At 45.8% G+C, this 23,458-nt stretch overlaps 2 pseudogenes; both read right to left on the reverse strand.

Annotated features, from left to right (window-relative positions):
- LOC124038602 overlaps positions 1-23,458 on the reverse strand; it is a 273,183-nt pseudogene that overhangs the window by 157,269 nt on the left and 92,456 nt on the right.
- LOC124038603 lies at positions 13,023-14,841 on the reverse strand (annotated as a pseudogene).

A 23,458-nucleotide genomic window follows, 5' to 3' on the forward strand; every position in this document is an offset into this window, starting at 1 on the left:
AAAAGGAACGGTCGCCCCCTCCAACCACTGTCGCCATTCGCCTAGGGCTAAGCGGATGGCGAGCAGTTCACGGTTACCCACATCATAGTTGCGCTCAGATGGCGACAGGCGATGAGAAAAATAAGCGCAAGGATGAACCTTATCGTCAGACTGGAAGCGCTGGGATAGAATGGCTCCCACGCCTACCTCTGAAGCGTCAACCTCGACAATGAATTGTCTAGTGACGTCAGGAGTAACGAGGATAGGAGCGGACGTAAAACGTTCTTTTAGAAGATCAAAAGCTCCCTGGGCGGAACCGGACCACTTAAAACACGTCTTGACAGAAGTAAGAGCTGTGAGAGGGGCAGCAACTTGACCGAAATTACGAATGAAACGCCGATAGAAATTAGCGAAACCTAAAAACGCTGCAACTCGACACGTGACCTTGGAACGGGCCAATCACTGACAGCTTGGACCTTAGCGGAATCCATCTGAATGCCTTCAGCGGAAATAACGGAACCGAGAAAAGTAACGGAGGAGACATGAAAAGAGCACTTCTCAGCCTTTACGTAGAGACAATTCTCTAAAAGGCGCTGTAGAACACGTCGAACGTGCTGAACATGAATCTCGAGTGACGGTGAAAAAATCAGGATATCGTCAAGATAGACAAAAACAAAGATGTTCAGCATGTCTCTCAGAACATCATTAACTAATGCCTGAAAAACAGCTGGCGCATTGGTGAGACCAAACGGCAGAACCCGGTACTCAAAATGCCCTAACGGAGTGTTAAACGCCGTTTTCCACTCGTCCCCCTCTCTGATGCGCACGAGATGGTAAGCGTTACGAAGGTCCAACTTAGTAAAGCACCTGGCTCCCTGCAGAATCTCGAAGGCTGATGACATAAGGGGAAGCGGATAACGATTCTTAACCGTTATGTCATTCAGCCCTCGATAATCCACGCAGGGGCGCAGAGTACCGTCCTTCTTCTTAACAAAAAAGAACCCCGCCCCGGCCGAAGAGGAAGAAGGCACTATGGTACCGGCGTCAAGAGACACAGATAAATAATCCTCGAGAGCCTTACGTTCGGGAGCCGACAGAGAGTATAGTCTACCCCGAGGAGGAGTGGTCCCCGGAAGGAGATCAATACTACAATCATACGACCGGTGAGGAGGAAGGGAGTTGGCTCGGGACCGACTGAAGACCGTGCGCAGATCATGATATTCCTCCGGCACTCCTGTCAAATCGCCAGGTTCCTCCTGAGAAGTGGGGACAGAAGAAATGGGAGGGATGGCAGACATTAAGCACTTCACATGACAAGATACGTTCCAGGATAGGATAGAATTACAAGACCAATTAATAGAAGGATTATGACATACTAGCCAGGGATGACCCAAAACAACAGGTGTGAAAGGTGAACGAAAAATCAAAAAAGAAATAGTCTCACTGTGGTTACCAGATACTGTGAGAGTTAAAGGTAGTGTCTCAAATCTGATACTGGGAAGATGACTACCATCTAAGGCAAACATGGGCGTAGGCTTGTCTAACTGTCTGAAAGGAATGTTATGTTTCCGAACCCATGCTTCGTCCATGAAACAACCCTCAGCCCCAGAGTCAATCAAGGCACTGCATGTAGCACCCGAACCGGTCCAGCGTAGATGGACCGACATAGTAGTACAGGATCTAGATGAAGAGACCTGAGTAGTAGCGCTCACCAGTAGCCCTCCGCTTACTGATGGGCTCTGGCCTCTTACTGGACATGAATAAACAAAATGTCCATCAAATCCGCAATAGAGGCACAGGCGGTTGGTGATCCTCCGTTCCCTCTCCTTAGTCGAGATGCGAATCCCTCCCAGCTGCATGGGCTCAGTCTCAGAGCCAGAGGAGGGAGATGGTTGCGATGCGGAGCAGGGAAACACCGTTGATGCGAGCTCTCTTCCACGAGCCTGGTGACGAAGATCTACCCGTCGTTCTATGCGGATGGCGAGAGCAATCAAAGAGTCCACACTGGAGGGAACCTCCCGAGAGAGAATCTCATCTTTGACCACTGTGTGGAGTCCCTCCAGAAAACGAGCGAGCAGCGCCGGCTCGTTCCAGTCACTAGAGGCAGCAAGAGTACGAAACTCTATAGAGTAATCCGTTATGGATCGATCACCTTGGCATAGGGAAGCCAGGGCCCTAGAAGCCTCCCCACCAAAAACTGAACGGTCAAAAACCCGAATCATCTCCTCTTTAAAGTTCTGGTAATTGTTAGAACAATCAGCCCTTGCCTCCCAGATAGCTGTGCCCCACTCTCGGGCCCGGCCAGTAAGGAGTGAAATGACGTAAGCAACCCGAGCTCTCTCTCTAGAGTATGTGTTGGGTTGGAGAGAGAACACAATCTCACACTGGGTGAGAAAGGAGCGGCACTCAGTGGGCTGCCCGGAGTAGCAAGGTGGGTTATTAACCCTAGGTTCTGGAGGCTCGGCCAGGAAGTAACAGGTGGCACGAGACGAAGACTCTGGAACTGTCCAGAGAGGTCGGAAACCTGAGCGGCCAGGTTCTCCACGGCATGGCGAGCAGCAGACAATTCCTGCTCGTGTCTGCCGAGCATGGCTCCTTGGATCTCGACGGCAGTGTTACGAGCCTCTGTAGTCGCTGGGTCCATTCCTTGGTCGGATCCTTCTGTTATGCAGGTGAATGAGGACCCAAAAGCGACTTGGCGAAAACAGAGTTTTTAATCCAGAAAGAAACTATACAAAACAAAAAGCATAATTCTACTCGTAAAGATGAGAACAGACAGGAGACTTGATCGAGAACTGCAGGTTGCCTCGGGAAGGCACTTGAACCTAGCAGACTCAGACACCTGCTCACCACGCAGCATCTGAGGGAAACACGACACGACAGGGCAAAACATAGACACAGCACGGTGAATTATAGATGAGGATCCGACAGGGCAGGTACGGAAAACAGGGAGAGAAATAGGGACTCTAATCAGGGAAAAGGATCGGGAACAGGTGTGGGAAGACTAAATGATGATTAGGGGAATAGGAACAGCTGGGAGCAGGAACGGAACGATAGAGAGAAGAGAGAGCGAGAGAGTGAGAGAGGGAGGGGGAGAGAGAGGGATAAAAAGAGGGAAAGAACCTAATAAGACCAGCAGAGGGAAACGAACAGAAGGGAAAGCACAAGGACAAGACATGATAATTAATGACAAAACATGACAGGGGGATCTCTACAACCAGCATTACAGCTGTAATGAATGACTACAGCTCCTCCCCTTCCTCTACACCAGCGGTCAACAACCGGGGGATCTCTACAACCAGCATTACAGCTGTAATGAATGACTAAAGCAAAGTGTTCTGATAAACTTGTGTGGTTATTATTCGCGGCTTGTGTCTTTTTTAATATCTAAGAATATCTCATTTTCTCTGGTCATAGGAGTAACGACATGAAGTGGTGCATGAGGCAGAAATAATGCACTGTGACTTGAGTTTCCCCATCAGCTGGAAGACTGTGTCCCCTTTTCTCAGCAGAGGGAGGGAGAGCAGATGGACGGTGAGTTGGGTGACAGGCAGCCTTATTGCTGCTCCCTACCTCTCTACCCTCAGACTGACCATCAGGTGAAGTTCATCAGTCCAGTAAAAAAAGCTCATTATTATGCTCAATGATCTATTACCAGTGTGATCATATACCACATTTTCTTTACAAATATAATTTCAAAATGGTCTGAGGAGAACAACATTGGCAGGTCAATTCAAGCATAGCCAATGTGCAGTAATAATGTATTGGGTCTATAGCCTACTGCAAAAACTGCACTGCCACAGAACTGTTTTGAATTGGTTAATGTTGCATAGATTTATGCTTTTTAAGTCATGTTTGAACAACAACCAAATCTGAGCGGTAGAGGTCTCAAAAAGTGATAATTTATCAGAAAAGGTTGGTGACCAGTGATCTGATTGAAGTGGATTTAAGTGTATTTTCTTCAGACTTGCCCAGAGGGAATTTTTGATACTGTATGTTGTCAATTTAGAATTTTATAGATAGAAAGAACAAAAAAGTATTTATCCACATTCTGCTCTGGACAAGTCCATTCCTGGAGGGTCTTAACAAAACGAAACTCAATTCCATAAAAATTAACCAATAGTCCATTTCCATTTAATTTCCAAATCATCAAAAATAATCTAAAATATATTGTGAAGTTCAACAAAGTCACTTATAGATGATTTGAATGATGCTAATATTGGTACCATGTCCTGAATGGGATTTGTGCCACAAATGCGAAAATGTTAGCCTGTGGACAAAGTGTCAAGGAAACAGTGTAAGGAAACCAACATGTACTTTTGTAATTTAGGTGAACTATCCCTTTTACCTGCATTAACTCATAGTGAAGGGTTAATTATGGCAACAAAATTGTGGATGAGTTGTGTTGCCGCGGTGACACTGAGATGATGGGATGAGTTGATGGGCTCTAAGTACTTTTCAACAGCCTCCACCTCTCCACTACTCCACCAGCTAGCAAGTCAGCAAACATAATGAGATTCCTGTTGTAACCTTTCGCTCTGAGAGACAATGTGAGGGTTTTTACAGGAGAGTGGTTTTGTCAATGTTTGATTTATTGCTGGGGTGTCACACCATACAGAGTACAGACTGTTCCCACTTTTCTAAGGAGACAGTGTCTATGATGCCCCCAATGGTACCTTATTCCCTAAATTGTGCACTACTTTTGACCAGAGCCCTATTGGCCCTTGTCAAAAGTAGTGCACTACATTGGGAGTAGGGTGCCATTTGCGACATAACCAGTCTCTCTCTCAGTGGCAAGCTGGCTGGTTTTCTGTACGAAGCTCCAGCATGCAGGAACCAACCCAGACGCTCTTACTTAGTGAAGAGAATAGAATACCCTTTATGCTCCACTGGTTATCCTTTGATAAACAAATGAACCTTAAATTCATTTGGACAGACTATTATTACTAATGTGCAACGTTCTTCATTTGAATGTGAGTGTAGCTAGCTGTAGTCTATGTCTATCAGCACTGATGTAGAAAATCAATTAACGGCACATGCTACTTCCATACACTTTAAAGTTCCATTATTTCTTAGGCAATGCTCTAAAGGTGATTGTACCGGTCGATGAATCCTATCTGCATTTGTCAATCCCTCAATCCCCACACGCACTCACGAAGGAAGGTGTTCGATGAGGAGAAGGACACACACACCAATTGTTTGTGTCTAAAACAGGAAGTCTGTCACGGGGGACCGAGTGTGGTTGTTTAACGCTAAAATCCTGACTGAGACTGACAGACAACAAGGAGCCTCATCACAGCTCTCTGTAGTAGGTGACAATAGCAGCGAACTCCTGTGGAATCTGTCTGTCGATGGTGTGTGTGTGTCCTTCTCCTCATCGAAAACCTTTCTTCACCTGACACCACCAGCTACTGATGAAGGACTATTCATGCAGCAGACATCTTTCTCATTGGGACATTCTGTTCAGCTGTTCACACCAGCTAGCAAGCTAACCCCAGAGAGAGAGAGAGGGAGAGAGAGAGAGAGAGAGAGAGAGAGAGAGAGAGAGAGAGAGAGAGAGAGAGAGAGAGAGAGACATGCAGGCGGCTCTGATGGAGCTATGGAGACGATAGCGGAAAGGATACATAACATACCATTTCCACCTGTTCACACAGTAATTTAACATAATATAACAAACGGATGCACACACACACAGTTAGAAGTAAGGGAGGACCAGAAGCCACCCACCAGTAGCCAGTTACTACTACAGTCACCCACCAGGTAGCCAGTTACTACTACAGTCACTCACCAGGTAGCCAGTTACTACTACAGTCACCCACCAGGAGCCAGTTACTGCTACAGTCACCCACCAGGTAGCCAGTTACTACTACAGTCACCCACCAGGAGCCAGTTACTACTACAGTCACCCACCAGGTAGCCAGTTACTACTACAGTCACTCACCAGGTAGCCAGTTACTACTACAGTCACCCACCAGGAGCCAGTTACTGCTACAGTCACCCACCAGGTAGCCGGTTACTACTACAGTCATTCATCAGTAGCCAGTTACTACTACAGCCACCCACCAGTAGCCAGTTACTACTACAGTCACCCACCAGGTAGCCGGTTACTACTACAGTCATTCATCAGTAGCCAGTTACTACTACAGCCACCCACCAGTAGCCAGTTACTACTACAGCCACCCACCAGAAGCTAGGTACTGGTACAGCCACCCACCAGTAGCCAGTTACTGCTACAGTCACCCACCAGTAGCCAGTTACTACTACAGCCACCCACCAGAAGCTAGGTACTGGTACAGCCACCCACCAGTAGCCAGTTACTGCTACAGTCACCCACCAGTAGCCAGTTACTACTACAGCCACCCACCAGAAGCTAGGTACTGGTACAGCCACCCACCAGTAGCCAGTTACTGCTACAGTCACCCACCAGTAGCCAGTTACTACTACAGCCACCCACCAGTAGCCAGTTACTGCTACAGTCACCCACCAGTAGCCAGTTACTACTACAGTCATTCATCAGTAGCCAGTTACTACTACAGTCATTCATCAGTAGCCAGTTACTACTACAGTCATTCATCAGTAGCCAGTTACTACTACAGCCACCCACCAGTAGCCAGTTACTACTACAGCCACCCACCAGTAGCCAGTTACTACTACAGCCACCCACCAGTAGCCAGTTACTATTACAGCCACCCACCAGTAGCCAGTTACTACTACAGTCATTCATCAGTAGCCAGTTACTACTACAGCCACCCACCAGTAGCCAGTTACTACTACAGCCACCCACCAGAAGCTAGGTACTGGTACAGCCACCCACCAGTAGCCAGTTACTACTACAGCCACCCACCAGTAGCCAGTTACTACTACAGCCACCCACCAGAAGCTAGGTACTGGTACAGCCACCCACCAGTAGCCAGTTACTGCTACAGTCACCCACCAGTAGCCAGTTACTGCTATAGTCACCCATCAGTAGCCAGTTACTGCTATAGTCACCCATCAGTAGCCAATTACTGCTACAGTCACCCACCAGTAGCCAGTTACTGCTATAGTCACCCACCAGCAGCCAGTTACTGCTACAGTAACCCACCAGTAGCCATTTACTGCTATAGTCACCCACCAGCAGCCAGTTACTGCTACAGTAACCCACCAGTAGCCATTTACTGCTACAGTCACCCACCAGTAGCCAGTTACTGCTATAGTCACCCACCAGCAGCCAGTTACTGCTATAGTAACCCACCAGTAGCCATTTACTGCTACAGTCACCCACCAGTAGCCAGTTACTGCTATAGTCACCCACCAGCAGCCAGTTACTGGTACAGCCACCCACCAGTAGCCATTTACTGCTACAGTCACCCATAATTAGCCAGTTACTGCTACAGTCACCCACCAGTAGCCAGTTACTGCTACAGTCACCCACCAGTAGCCAGTTACTGCTCCCGTCACCCACCAGTAGCCAGTTACTACTACAGTCACCCACCAGTAGCCAGTTACTGCTACAGTCCCCCACCAGTAGCCAGTTAAATGTAAATAGTCACCCACCAGCAGCCAGTTACTGGTACAGCCACCCACCAGTAGCCATTTACTGCTACAGTCACCCACCAGTAGTCAGTTACTGCTATAGTCACCCACCAGCAGCCAGTTACTGGTACAGTCACCCACCAGGAGCCAGTTACTGCTACAGTCACCCATCATTAGCCATTTACTGCTACAGTCACCCACCAGGAGCCAGTTACTGCTACAGTCACCCATCATTAGCCAATTACTGCTACAGTCACCCACCAGGAGCCAGTTACTGCTACAGTCACCCATCATTAGCCAATTACTGCTACAGTCACCCACCAGTAGCCAATTACTGCTACAGTCACCCACCAGTAGCCAGTTACTGCTATAGTCACCCAACAGCAGCCAGTTACTGGTACAGCCACCCACCAGTAGCCATTTACTGCTACAGTCACGCACAAGGAGCCAGTTACTGCTACAGTCACCCATCATTAGCCAATTACTGCTACAGTCACCCATCAGTAGCCAGTTACTGCTAGAGTAACCCACCAGTAGCCAGTTACTGCTACAGTCACCCACCAGTAGCCAGTTACTGCTACAGTCACCCACCAGTAGCCAGTTACTGCTACAGTCACCCAACAGTAGCCAGTTACTGCTACAGTCACCCACCAGTAGCCAGTTACTGCTACAGTCACCCACCAGCAGCCAGTTACTCCTCCCGTCACCCACCAGCAGCCAGTTACTGCTACAGTCACCCACCAGTAGCCAGTTACTGCTACAGTCACCCACCAGTAGCCAGTTACTGCTACAGTCACCCACCAGTAGCCAGTTACTGCTATAGTCACCCACCAGCAGCCAGTTATTGGTACAGCCACCCACCAGTAGCCATTTACTGCTACAGTCACCCACCAGGAGCCAGTTACTGCTACAGTCACCCATCATTAGCCAATTACTGCTACAGTCACCCATCAGTAGCCAGTTACTGCTAGTCACCCACCAGTAGCCAGTTACTGCTACAGTAACCCACCAGTAGCCAGTTACTGCTATAGTCACCCACCAGCAGCCAGTTACTGCTACAGTAACCCACCAGTAGCCAGTTACTGCTATAGTCGCCCACCAGCAGCCAGTTACTGCTACAGTAACCCACCAGTAGCCAGTTACTGCTATAGTCACCCACCAGCAGCCAGTTACTGCTACAGTAATCCACCAGTAGCCAGTTACTGCTATAGTCGCCCACCAGCAGCCAGTTACTGCTACAGTAACCCACCAGTAGCCAGTTACTGCTATAGTTACCCACCAGCAGCCAATTACTGCTACAGTCACCCATTAGTAGCCAGTTACTGCTAGAGTCACCCACCAGTAGCCACTTACTGCTATAGTCACCCACCAGCAGCCAGTTACTGCTAGAGTCACCCACCAGTAGCCAGTTACTGCTATAGTCACCCACCAGCAGCCAGTTACTGCTAGAGTCACCCACCAGTAGCCAGTTACTGCTATAGTCAACCACCAGCAGCCAGTTACTGCTATAGTCACCCACCAGTAGCCAGTTACTGCTATAGTCACCCACCAGCAGCCAGTTACTGCTAGAGTCACCCACCAGTAGCCAGTTACTGCTATAGTCACCCACCAGCAGCCAGTTACTGCTATAGTCACCCACCAGCAGCCAGTTACTGCTACAGTCACCCACCAGCAGCCAATTACTGCTACAGTCACCCATCAGTAGCCAGTTACTGCTACAGTCACCCATCATTAGCCAATTACTGCTACAGTCACCCACCAGTAGTCAGTTAGTGTTACAGTCACCCATCAGTAGCCAGTTACTACAGTTACTGAGCCTAAATTATATTTACAGCTGCAAAGACCTTAGCCTACCTCTTCTCTTTCCTTATAAGCCCAGCTTGCTGTACCAACAATAGCGTTCAAGCCTATGACGAATACATCCACTCCACTCCTCCACACTGACCCCCCAGAGAGGCTGTTAACCTGGGCCAGGCCTGGAACACACCAGGTAAATTACAGCAGAGGTGGTATGGTATATCCTTGTGTATGTAACAATTTCACAAGGATAAATTAAAGGCCAAAATCTAAATCTCTACAAAAATGAACACTCACACAAGTAATCAGATACTAACATCCATTCAGATATTTTAATAACCGTGCCCATCCCTAATTGGAGGTGGCTCACCATTCTCAAGTCAGATCCTGCATGATTGTGGAAGGCTGGAATATGGCACCAGTTCCCCTCCTTCTCCGTCCAGTGACACAAACAGATCTTACTCCCTCAACGATGACCCCTTGGTTGGTACCCACACAGCAAGCGTCACAGCAAATCAAGCAGAGGAGGAAAAATAATAACGTCTCTCCTCCTCTCCTCTCTTCTTTCAAAGTAATCCTCTACAGGTCTCAGTGTTGCTGACGCCGTTCAGTCAGATCGATTCAGCCACGGAAAATGATATGGGTTGCAGGAAGCAGATATGGCAGGGTGACAAGAAAAGCGAGAGGAGGAGGAGGACGAAGAAGGCACCCAGGCAGCAGTCACTGTGTCACTAGGGAGAGAGAGAGAGGGACACTGAGATTACATTCTCTCTGATATCTTCACTCATCCTTGGACAGTCGGCCAGCTTTCTCCGTCCAAAAAAAGAAGATCTTTCCTAAGCAGCAGAGGCAAATACGGGCCAATAGATGGATTGCGAGCTCATTCGTGTCCGTGACCGGCGCTTAGCGAGCAGTGTTATGTATAGATGTGAGAGGCACTGCTAGTTCCACAGGAGCAGGGAGCCCAGGACTCCTCTGTACACCAGCAGATGAATGGCGCAGTGCTGCTGTTGTTATGGCAACCACCGGGAAGGACGGAGAGGGAGGAGGAGGGTATGTAAGAGGGAGGGAAGGAGGGAGTATGGAAAGAGAGAAAAACATGGAATAAAAGAGGAGGAAGGGAGGGAGGGTCGTATTTAAGTGGCACTGTTTCAGAGTTCACAGTGGTGAGAAGCTTTGAGGACATATCTGGGTAAAAACTAAGGCAGAATCATCTGGGGGGAGACAGGATCTCTTTATGAATATGTTACTCAATCCCCTCTTGGGCCCGAGCCTCCATGCGCCCGCATTTGACCCTTCTTACCCCACAGCCGCAGCCATTATTATACACTACATGATCAAAAGTATGTGGACACCTGCTTATCAATCATCTCAAAACCAAAATCATGAGCATTAATATGGAGTTGGTCCCCCCTTTTCTGCTAGAACAGCCTCCACTCTTCTGGGAAGGCTTTCAATTAGATGTTGGAACATTGCTTCGGGAACTTGCTTCCATTCAACCACAAGAGGATTAGCGAGGTCATGCACTGAAATTAGGCCTTGCTCGCAGTCAAAGGTGTTCGATGGGGTCGAGGTCAGGGCTCTGTGCAGGCCAGTCAAGTTTTTCCACACAATCTCGACAAACCATTTCTGTATGGACCTCGCTTTGTGCACAGGGGCATTGTCATGCTGGAACAGGAAAGGGCCTTCCCCAAACTGTTACCACAAGCACAAAATTGTCTAGAATGTCATTGTATGCTGTAGTGTTAAGATTTCCCTTCACTGGAACTAAAGGGCTGAGCCCGAACCATGAAAAACAGCCCCAGACCATTATTCCTCCTCCACCAAACTTTACATTTGGCACAATACCTTAGGCTTGGTAGCGGTCTCCTGGCAACCGCCAAACCCAGATTCGGCCGTCTGGTGATTTCTCACTCCAGAGAACACGTCTCCACAGTCCAATGGTGGTGAGCTTTATACCACTCCAGCTGACGCTTGGCATTGCGCATGGTGATTTTAGGCTCATGTGCCGATGCATGGACATGGAAATCCATTTCAGGAAGCTCCCAACAAAAAGTTATTGTACTAACGTTGCTTCCAGCAGCAATTAGGAACTCGGTAGTGGGTGAGGACAGAGGATTTTTACGCGTTTCAGCACTTGACGGTCCCATTCTGAGGTTGTGTGGCCTAACACTTCACGGCTGAGCCATTGTTGCTCCTAGACATTTCCACTTCACTATAACAGCACTTACAGGGAATACATTTGACTAACTGACTTGTTGGAAAGGTGGCATCATATGACGGTGCCACGTTGAATGTCACCAAGCTCTTCAGTACAGCCATTCTACTGCCAATGTTTGTCTATGGAGATTGCATGGCTGTGTGCTCAATGTTATACACCGCTCAGTAATGGGTGTGACTGAAATAGAATCCACAATTTTGAAGGGGTGTCCACATACTGCTGTATATATAGTGTAGATATTCTCTCTTTCTCCTCATCTTTCTTTGGTCTCAGTAACTTCTTTTCTTCCTCTCTGGCTGGTGGGATTACTTGGGATAGATTAAATAAAGGGATGGGGATGCTCTGTTGTTGGCCTAAAGATATGCAGGAAACATAGACCAATATGTTGATTGAATCTGGTCCTCCGTGACGGTCTAAATTGTCATTCTAGTTGTCTTCACCTCTCTCGCGCTCTCTCTTCTAATGAGGCGTAGACATCATTACAACGTTTTCTGTTCTCATCAGACCTAGCAGACCAAGACAGGCAGACTCATGTATAATCTGTAAAACTCATAACCTGTTATATTAAGCTGGTCCCATCAACCTGGAATACTAGCAAACAGTTACAACTACTGAGCTATCTTGGTCATCTAAAGGCAGATGAAAGGCTCCTCGTCTATGACTGATAAGATACTGTTTGACTATGTATAGCTTATCTGCACCTCAATGGACTTCCATCTCTCAGTCATTGATATTGTGGTATTTCAAAAGACTAACAAATGCCACATCACATGTCGATGACATACAGTATGTTTCACGTGTTTCCAAAACAGTGAAAAAGAGATCAGTGGACTTCCGCACCCATACAGTATTGACAAACCCTTAGAGCTTACTGAAGCAGACACAGTGGATGGCATTGTCTGGAAACCACAGGTTTATTTAACTGACATCTGCTAAACCAGGGGTGTCAAAGTCAAATGGACGGAGGGCCAAATAAAAAATTTAGCTACAAGCCGAGGGCCGGACTGTTCGAATGTTCATTGAAAATTTTTTAAATGACGCATATAGTCTAGTGAACCTAATTGAACCTACTGAAAACCTAACAAATATATTCCAATATGATCAGATAAATAAAGCAATATTTTCTTATGGCTCTGTCAGTAATCTTTAATTTTCAACAGACACAAAAGACAAATTTCCTTTATATAAAAATCCCCATAACATGAACATTAAATGAAAGAAACCGGTATTCAAGGCACCATCAGTAGCCTATATTTTCTATTTTAGCAAAAGTGGGCTAAATTTACTTCAAAGAAAAAAACAATAATAGCAATTTTCTATCATCCACTCAACTGAAATATTTTTAAAATATAATTGGATTGAAATACAATAAAATAAAGTGCAAAAATCTATTAATCAAAAACAACACTTTGTTTAAGGAGAAGTAACATGCAGTGAAAACAAATATTAAACTTTAACTTTTAAACTTGAACTGAGTAAAAACTCTAAATATGTGATTGCACAGTAATGTTCACTTGTTTGAGGTTGAGGGTGATACTTGGTGGTGTCCCATCTTTTCCACAAGTTCATCAATGTTCGGGGTAAGGCTCTGAGCTGAGGAAATCCTCAGAATTGAGTGGAGGTGTTCAGCAGTAAGTCGACTTCTGTGTGATGTTTTGTTCAAGTTCATCAAAGAAAACAGTTGTTCACACAGGTATGTGCTGCCAAACATAGACAACGTTTGAGCAGCCTGGATGCGCAGCTGGGGCATTGTGTCGGGAGGAAACGGGCGAACTCCGCAGCACCCACTGCCGCATATTTTGCCCTCAGTGCATCATTGCATTGGAGGTCAATCAACTCCATTTGGAGGTTTGGTGGTGAGCTTTCCACGTCAACAGCAAATGGGTTACCGAGCAGTTCCAACCTGCTTTTTTGTGCTTCAAAGTCAGCAAATCGGCGTCGAAAGTCAGCGGCAAGCATACCTATTTTATCAGCCAACTGTGCGCTCGGGAACGCACTGGTAGAGAGCTTCTCTTTCATGGTCTGGCAGCTGGGAAAGTGGCTCAAATTTGCTTTCCGCATCTGCGTCTCCCACAGAGTCAGTTTGGTTTTAAATGCCTTCACTGTACTGTACATATCAGAGATGACACGATCCCGACCCTGCAGCTGCAAGTTCATTGCATTCAGATGACTCGTAATGTCACACAGAAAAGCCATTTCACACAGAAACATTTCGTCTCGGAGTTGTGTTGTGTCTTTCCCTTTGCTGTCCAAGAACAGACAAATCTCCTCACGAAGCTCGAAACATCTTTGAAGCACCTTTCCCTGGCTTAGCCATCGCACCTCTGTGTGATAAGGCAAATCACCATGCTCCGTTTCTAACTCCGTCAGAAATGCCTTGAACTGGCGGTGATTCAAACCTTTGGCTCTGATAAAGTTAACTGTGCGCGTGATGATGCTCATTACATGCTCCATTTTCAAGGCTTTACCGCACAACGCTTCCTGGTGTATGATACAATGATAAGCTGTCAGCTCACCTGTCGCGTTTTCCTCTTGCATCTTTTCCCGTATCTTCACCACCAGTCCGCTCCTGTGTCCACACATCGCAGGTGCTCCGTCGGTTGTCAAACCCACGAGTTTTTCCCAAGGCAGCTCCATCTCATTTACACATCTTGACACCTCTTCATACAAATCATGCCCCGTAGTTGTGCCATGCATAGGACGTAAAGCCAAAAACTCCTCTGTCACGCTTAGGCTGGAGTCCACTCCGCGGATGAAAATTGACAACTGGGCAATGTCAGAAATGTCGGTGCTCTCATCCACAGCCAAGGAATATGCAATGAAATCTTTTCCCTTTTTCACAAGCTGCTCTTTTAGATTGATGGACAAATGGTCTACTCTCTCAGCAATGGTGTTTCTGCTCAGACTCACATTTAAAAAGAGTTGCCTTTTTTCTGGGCAAACTTCGTCACAAACTTTAATCATGCAGTTTTTGATGAAATCCCCCTCCGTAAATGGCCGGGCTGATTTAGCGATCTCTTCTGCCAAAATAAAACTGGCCTTGACAGCAGCCTGGCCTTGTGATTTGGCTTTTTGAACAGAGCCTGTCGAGATTTGAGGCCTCGTTTTAATTCCTCTGCCTTTTGTAGCCTTTGTTCCATGTCCATATTCTTGTTTTTGTCCGCGTGTTTCGTTTCATAATGTCGTCTCAGATTATACTCTTTCAGTACCGCCACACTTTCTCCACACAGAAGACACACAGGTTTTCCAGCTACCTCCGTGAACAAATACTCCGACTCCCACCTTGTTTGAAACCCCCGGTTCTCAGTGTCCACCTTCCGTTTTGCCATTTTTGATGGGTATCTGAAAGTTAATTTTACTGTGATGCTGACAACTGCTGTGCCAATAAATATTTAAATGAAGCAGCCTACTGCTCGGTGCGTCACCGTTGCATTGTGGGAAATGTAGTATTGGTGCGTGTAAAAGATCTGCGGGCTGCCGGCTTGCTGCGGTCTGCGGGCCGGTTCTAATAACAAATCAAGATCATCCCAGGGGCCGTAAAAAACCTTCTCGCGGGCCGGATGTGGCCCGCGGGCCTTGACTCTGACATATGTGGCCTAAGGGAAGACATGACCCTAACAGTGTTGGCTTGTCTTAGTGTACCACTGTGGAAATCTAGAACAACCAAGGCCATGCAGATGAGGAACAAATGTGAACAAAGCCACTATAAATGTGGTGTGTTTATTGACATCTGTGGGAATTAACTTTTGACTGAGGCATAAGGCAACTGTTCAATAGTTTGGAGTTGTTCAGAAGACTAGAACTCATTGTAGTTGTTGTATCTCTTGCCGCTGTGGTCTTTTAATTTGGGTAAAACCTGTTTTAAGACTTGAGTCATACCAGAACTATGACTCTGATGGCATCCTCCCCTTTTAATCACACTGCCTTCAGAAAGTATTCATACCCCTTGACTTATTCCACATTTTGTTGTGGAACTGTGTTACTGTTTAAAATATATGTTTCTCTCACCCATCTACACACACTACCCCATAATGACAGTGAAAACATGTTTAAAAAAAAAAACTTTTGCAAATGTGTTAAATTAAACACAGAAAATTAAATGAGATAAGTATTCACACCCCAGAATCGATACATGTTAGAATCACCTTTGGCAGCGACTACAGCTGAGTTTTTCTGGGAAAGTCTCTGAGATCTTTTCACACCTGGATTGTACAACATTTCCCATTATTCTTTCAAAATTCTTCAAGCTCTGTCAAATTTGTTAATTGTTGCTAGACAACCATTTTCAGGGCTTTCCATAGTTGCATATCTGCTAGAAAATCTAACCCGGCCACTCAGGAACATCCACTCTCTTCTTGGTAGCAACTCCAGAGTAGATTTGGCCTTGTGTTTTATCTTATTATCCTGCTGAAAAGTGACTCAATCACCCAGTGTCTGGTGGAATGCAGACTGAATCAGGTTTTCCTCTAGGATTTTGCCTGTGCTTGGCTACATTCCGTATTTTAAAAAAATCCTGACTTAGTCCCCTGCTCGGGGACCTTACAGATAATTGCGTGTGTGGGGTACAGAGATAGTCATTTAAAAAAATCCTGTTAAACACTATTGTTGAACAGCATAAGTCCATGCAACTTATGTGACTTGTTAAGCACATTTCTACTCAAGAACTTATTTAGGCTTGGAGTTGAATACTTAAGGCATTTCAGCTTTTCATTTTTTATTAATTGGAAAAATAAAATAAAAAACATAATTCCACTTTGACATTATGGGGTATTATTTGTCTAAGTCTATATTTAATCTATTTTTAAATTCAGGCTGTAACAACAAAATGTGGAACAGTCAAGGGATGTGAATTCTTTCTGAATGCTCTGTAGCTAGTACTGTACATACCCTGTTTTACCTGATTTTACTTTGTAAACTTTAAAATATTACCTTTAACATATTGGCAAATGAGAAATGATTAGAACATTTTTTGTCAAGGTTGTTAGTTGTCTATGTCAATTCTCTGTGCAGGCTACTATTTTATCAATTTAAGTTGTCAACCACTGAAAGCAAGGCACATTGATAATACGTACAGCACTTGTCACTAGTTTGGACACACCCACACATTCAAGGGTTTTTCTGTATTTTTACTATTTGCCACATTGTAGAATAATAGTTTTCTTAACTATGAAATAATACATGGAATCATGTATTAACCAAAAAAGTGTTAAACAAATCCAAATACATTTTAGATTCTTCAAAGTAGCCACCCTTTGCCTTGATGACAGCTTTGCACACTCTTGGCATTCTCTCAAACAGCTTCACCTGGAATGACAGTCTTGAAGGAGTTCCCACATATGCTGAGCACTTGTTGGTGGCTTTTCCTGCGGTCCAACTCATCCCAAACCATCTGTGGCGTACGGCATTAACATCAAATAGCCCCTGTGATATGCAACTCTTCAGGGAAGTTAGGAACCAATACACACAGGCAGTTAGGAAAGCAAAGGCTAGCTTTTTCAAACAAAAATTTGCATCCTGCAGCACAAACTCAAAAAATGTTCTGAGACACTGTAAAATTCATGGAGAATAAGAGCACCTCATCCCAGCTGCCCACTGCACTGAGGCGAGGAAACACTGTCCCTACTGATACATCCACAATAATTGAGAATTTCAATAAGCATTTCTCTATGGCTGGCCATGCTTTCCACCTGGCTACCCCTACCCCGGTCAACTGCCCTGCACCCCCCGACAGCATCTTGCCCAAGCCTCCCCCATTTTCCCCTTTCTCCCCTACAAATCAGCAGGGCTAGATTATCTGGACCCTCTCTTTCTGAACTTATCAGCTGAAATTGTTGCAACCCCTATTGCTAGCCTATTCAACCTCTCTTTCATTTTGTCTGAGATCCCCAAAGATTGGAAAGCTGCCGCGGTCATCCCACTCTTCAAAGTGGGAGACACTGTAGACCTATATCTATCCTACCCTGCCTTTCTAAGGTCTTCGAAAGCCAAGTTAACAAACAGATCACCGACCATTTCAAATCCCACCGTACCTTCTCCACTATGCAATCTGGTTTCCAAGCTGGTCATGGGTGCACCTCAGCCAGGCTCAAGGTCCTAAACGAGATCATAACCGCCATTGATAAGAGACAATACTGTGCAGCCGTATTCATTGACCTGGCTAAGGCTTTCGACTCCATCAATCACAACATTCTTATCGGCAGACTCAACAACCTTGGTTTCTCAAATGACTGTCTCGCCTGATTCACCAACTACTTCTCAGAGTTCAGTGTTTCAAATCGGTGAGCCTGTTGTCCGGACCCCCCTGATCCACCTCTACGCAGACAACACCATTCTGTATACTTCTGGACCTTCTTTGGACACTGTGTTAACTAACCTTGACTCTGACATATGTGTGCTAAACGATAAACACTGTGTGTGTCCTAAATGGTACCCTATTTTACTTTTGAGCAGAGCTCTATTGGCAGCGCACGAAATAGGGATTAAGGTGCAAATCTGGATGCAGAGATTTCGTCAGTCAGTATTGGCGTGTTCAGGTCCACTGGTTCTCATGACATTATATTCCTCCTTTTCAATTACCTTCTCATATAGACGTGTCTCTGTTATTCCACCTGTGGAAAGGAGGAGCTGGAGTCATTTGTTCCCTTTGACGGAACAAATGACTTTACATGTGAGGGAAGGAGGGAGGGTTATTGTTGGTCAAGCAAATTGTAATTGGGGAACGACCGGCCCTGGAAGCTGAACCGGCTAGGTAAAGAGATTTGCAGGGGAGGAGATTGAAATGTATAAATGCCAGTCTCCGCATCAGCCAAACAGAGATATTTTATAAATACTATATGTACCACACTCCTAGGCCCAAGGTAGCCCTACAGTACAGTACAGTAATATCTCAGCCAGACATCTCTTACTCTTCCCACATTTCACTAGGTTACAGCCTTATTCTAAAATGGACTAAATCGTAAATCATTCTACACACAATATTTTATTTTTTATTTAACCTTTATTTAATCAAGGGCTTAATGAGCCCCAGGTGTGGGCCAAGGCGGGGCTAATTGGGCTGGTGTGCCACCTGGGATTAACCACGTTTTTTTCTCTCTTAAAGGCACAGCTTCAAGCTAACATTTTAGCCCAAAGGACCAAAGGCACACATGCCCAGGTCAAAATGGGATAAAAGGCCCAAATGCCCAGGTATAAATGGGAAAAAAGGCCCAAATGCCCAGGCCAAAATGGGACTAAAGGCCCAGCGCTGCCCTGGAGAGAGCTTTGATGAGAATTTTTAAAAAATGGCACTATGTTCAACTTTTGCTCCAGAGACTATATCCAGCCGTGCTACTGGTGATTGAACGGGTTAACAGGTGGTGAATGGAAAATGTCTCCAGGGGTCAGCCCTCACCCAGTCGGACAAAAGGACAGTGGAACTACGGACCGCCAAGCCTCTTAGCCTCCATCCCTGCCCGGGTAACACCCATCTCTGCGGGCCTGAGAATAGAGCTTACTCCCTGGAACTACGGACCTCCAGGCCTTCACTCACTGCCCGGGTAACACCCATCTCTCCGGGCATGAGAGTAGAGCTTACCCCTGGAGCTACGGACCTCCAGGACTCTTAGCCTCCATCCTTGCCCGGGTCAACACCCCTCTCTCTGGGCATGACTTCCAGCCAGGGACACCCCCCACCTCCACAACCTCGCACACCAGGTGACCCAGGGCACCCACACTTAAGCACCCTTCCTCGGACACTAAAGTATATAGCCCCGCTGTTAGGAACCGCGTGCACCTGGTCACGCAAAACGGCCTTCGTGCCCCTGGTCACCCGAAATGATCTATGTTCACCTGGTCACCCAAAACAGCCTTCGTGCCCCTGGTCACCCAAAACGGCCTTCGTGCCCCTGGTCACCCGAAACGACCTTCGTGCCCCTGGTCACCCAGCCGCTTTCCGCTCAGAGACTAAGTCCACACACATGGATTACCAGGTGCTGGTGGTACTTTACACCCGGGTCCCCACCTTCTTTAGTCTGCTTTCCCACTCTTTCTCTGGGAACCCCGGACTCTGGCTCCTGGCCCTCCTCTGTGCACCTGGTAACCCGTTAGTAAAGAAGGGGGAAGGCTGAGGAAGGCGCCTTCCGTCCCGACAAAAGCTTGGATCGTGGGCTGACTTTCAATAGATCGCAGCGAGTGAGCTCATTCGGCCACACCCCGGCCCTGTCACAAATGGCCCTACTCACCTGCCAAAAGAGGCAGGCTATCCTGGGCCAACCGAAGCTCCACGGTGCTACGGTATCATTACGTTTAGCGGGGATTCTGACTTATAGGCGTTCAGTAGCTTCACACCATTGGCTCCTCAGCCAAGCACATACACCAAATGTCTGAACCTGTGGTTCCTCTCATACTGAGCAGGATTACTATTCCTACAACACATCATCAGTAGAGTAAAACTAACCTGTCTCACGATGGTCTAAACCCAGCTCACGTTCCCTATTAGTGGGTGAACAATCCAACACTTGGTGAATTCTGCTTCACAATGATAGGAAGAGCCGACATCGAAGGATCAAAAAGCGACGTCGCTATGAACGCTTGGCCGACACAAGCCCGTTATTTCTGTGGTAATTTAATGTTCACTCTCATCAGGCGATCGTTCGATTTAAACCTTCGCAGTTTAGAGCTGTCCAAGTATGCAGGGAACGCAAGCTTTTTGTTTCATCACAGCCTTTTGTGATTGGACTGATTTCGGCAGAACACTGAATCAGCCGTTCCCAATAACTTGGACCTCCCTCTCCCAGCCGGAGCCGGGGCAGCGTGCAGGCCATCGTTCACTGATTGGCCACCTGTCTAGGTGGACAGGCTTCGTGTCCAAGAGCTCCGCTGCAAGTCATCAAGTCTGGTTCAACCACCACCACATTTTCATGCTTGGCCAAAAGCCCCATATTTCACATATTCCAGGAACGACTACCCCCTCTCGTTAGCGATCGGTAGCCGTCATCATCAGCAGGACCCTCTTTGCAACGGACCGGTACCGAAGTAGCTCTTGTTTGCATTGTTGTCGATACCTGTAGCAGGTAGACTACAAGGAGGGGTTGAAAGAGCCTTTACTAGAAGGCCGCCTCCCTTACCTCCCTGTGCTAACATGCCAGAGACAGTTTGCTCTACCTCAACCAGAGGCTCGTGGCTAGGCGGTGTTGGGGAGGTTGCCCTCCTTTCCCCTGCCCTTCGTCAGAGCGAGAGACCATAGTTCGCAGACAAAGGTTTCAGGTTAGGGGGGCCTCCGGGTGCTCTGCCGCCGGCGTTGCCAAAGCGCCGGGAGGGCTGGGGAGACATTAAATTCTCAAGCCACTTAAAGATGTGAGACCATTTGGGGAAGTCCCGGTTCCTGACTAGCACCATGCGTGGGGGGTTTGGGCTAGCCTTCGCCTCCCTACTATGTCCGCCCGAGGCTATCATCTTAGCTTACTCCCCACGGACCATGGACAACCTCATGTATGCCCTATGTGCTCTGGGTAGGCCCCTAGTGGCGCCCCCTTGGTATGTGTCGTCTAGTCTTATCAATACTTCAATATAAAATAAATGGAAAGTAGGTATAAAGCAGCAATAGACGAGATCTATATAAAAATATATTTAAGATTAGACTAAAATACATCTATTTATTAAGAAGAAAATAGAAAAGAATAAAAAATTATATATATACATATATAAAAAAAATTGAAAAATATATATATATTTTTATTATATATATACATATATATATATATATATATATATATATATATATATATATATATATATATATATATATATACTTTTTAAAATGAAAATATATTTAAAAAAGTATATATATATAAAAAATATAAACAACTTTGAATTTTTATTCAAAATTATATTTTAGAACTTATTGTTTTAATTTCCTTTCTGGTCGTACACCTTCCCCCCTACCGGAGGAATCACGAGAGGATATGAGCCAAAATTTGGGACCTCTAGCCCCAAGGGAAGTATTTTTTTATATTTTTCTTTTTAAATTCAGAAATTGGTAGATAAAGTGAGAGTGCCCACTTTTTCTTTTCGCTCCAGAGACTAAGGGTAACCGTGGGCCTGGTGATTGAATGGGTTACCAAGCCCCGATTTTCAAAACGGTTTTAAATGCATTTAGGGGAAATCCAGACCTCAATGCCCACTATGGGAGAACATCAAAGGTAAGGGAATATTTATGTGGTTATTTGGGGTTTCAGTGGACTCCAAACGTAGAGGAGACATACTGCTAATATCTGAGTGCCGACTCATAGTATAGCCCAGTGAACGATGTCTGTAACGTTAAAAATAAATGTAATACAGCGGTTGCATTAAGAAGAAGTGTATCTTTGTAAATATATGTAGAACATGTATATTTAGTCATGTTTATTGCTTGTTATCTGACGTTATCTGTCGGAGCTATCATCATTTCTCCGGACATTTGAGTAGCATGTTTTTTTTTTTAAATGTCGTCAACCGAGATTTATGGATATAAATGGTATATTATTGAAAAAAAATGTACTGTGTAACATGTAATATTACTGTCATCTGATGAAGATTTTCAAAAGGTTAGTGAATTATTTATTTTTTAATCCTACTTTTACATTGTATTTTTTCTGGGACAAAATGGTTGCCTTTTGTTTCGGTGGTGATCTAATATAAATATGTGCTATGTTTTCGCCGTAAAACATTTTCGAAATCTGACTTGCTGGGTAGATTAACAAGATGTTTATCTTTCATTTGAGCTATTGGACTTGTTAATGTGTGGAGGTTAAATATTTTTAGGAATATTTTTTCGCATTGTGCGTTATGGTAATGAGCTTGAGCCGTAGTCACGATCCCGGATCCGGGATGGGGAGCTCTAAGAGGTACACCTTTCGAATTCCACTGGCTTTAGCCTACAGACTATGCAGCCGTAACTGAATAAGATCATTTAGGAAACTTCGAACATACATTTTTAACGTGGATGGTGCCAAACCACAGTCTTCACATAGGCCATACCACTCAGACACACGTCTGTAGTCATCCAGAGAACACAGTCCTTCATCGGCCTTGCCCTTTGACATATGGCGGAAGAATTCCCGTACTCGGGATAGACTGGTGCGGCTATTGTCAATTCGTTTAACTGAAGGGTTTTAACCCATAGCAAAGATTCAGTCAAAATTCCATTACTCCAACCTTCAATTCTGGACAACACACCGCCACCTTCATCACTCTCGCTCTCCGTGGAAGTCGCCCCGACGCAGCCTTGCTCCCTCGGTTCCGAGCATGGTTCAACACCGATTTGCATGGTTGGCTGCACCGCCGCAGTTGCCGCTGCCTGCTCACTCTTGTCCACCAGCTGCTGCTCCACGGACAACTCACTTTCAACACACTGCAAAAACCCAGGGTTCTCCCAGGGCTCCAGCCGCGGTACAACACCATTGTTAGGCTGCATATACTGCCCTGATTCGGGTTGCTGTCTCTCAGTCGAACACCGGCTAGATCGCATAGCACGCTTCCATTCTATAGTATCAGAATTAAGTGCATGGCCAGGGCCTAGGATCAAGAGAGACACTCAAGTGTTTTAGTACTATATCTCTTGACACAATGATGAAAATAATCATGGCCTCTAAACCTTCAAGCTGCATACTGGGCCCTATTCCAACTAAACTACTGAAAGAGCTGCTTCCTGTGCTTGGCCCTCCTATATTGAACATAATAAACTGCTCTCTATCCACCGGATGTGTACCAAACTCACTAAAAGTGGCAGTAATAAATCCTTTCTTGAAAAAGCCTAACATTGACCCAGAAAATATAAAAAACTATCGGCCTATATCGAATCTTCCATTCCTCGCAATTTTTTTTAGAAAAGGCTGTTGTGCAGCAACTCACTGCCTTCCTGAAGACAAACAATGTATACGAAATGCTTCAGTCTGGTTTTAGACCCCATCATAGCACTGAGACTGCACT

This window comes from Oncorhynchus gorbuscha, linkage group LG06, assembly GCF_021184085.1.
Source record: "Oncorhynchus gorbuscha isolate QuinsamMale2020 ecotype Even-year linkage group LG06, OgorEven_v1.0, whole genome shotgun sequence".
NCBI lineage: Eukaryota > Metazoa > Chordata > Actinopteri > Salmoniformes > Salmonidae > Oncorhynchus > Oncorhynchus gorbuscha.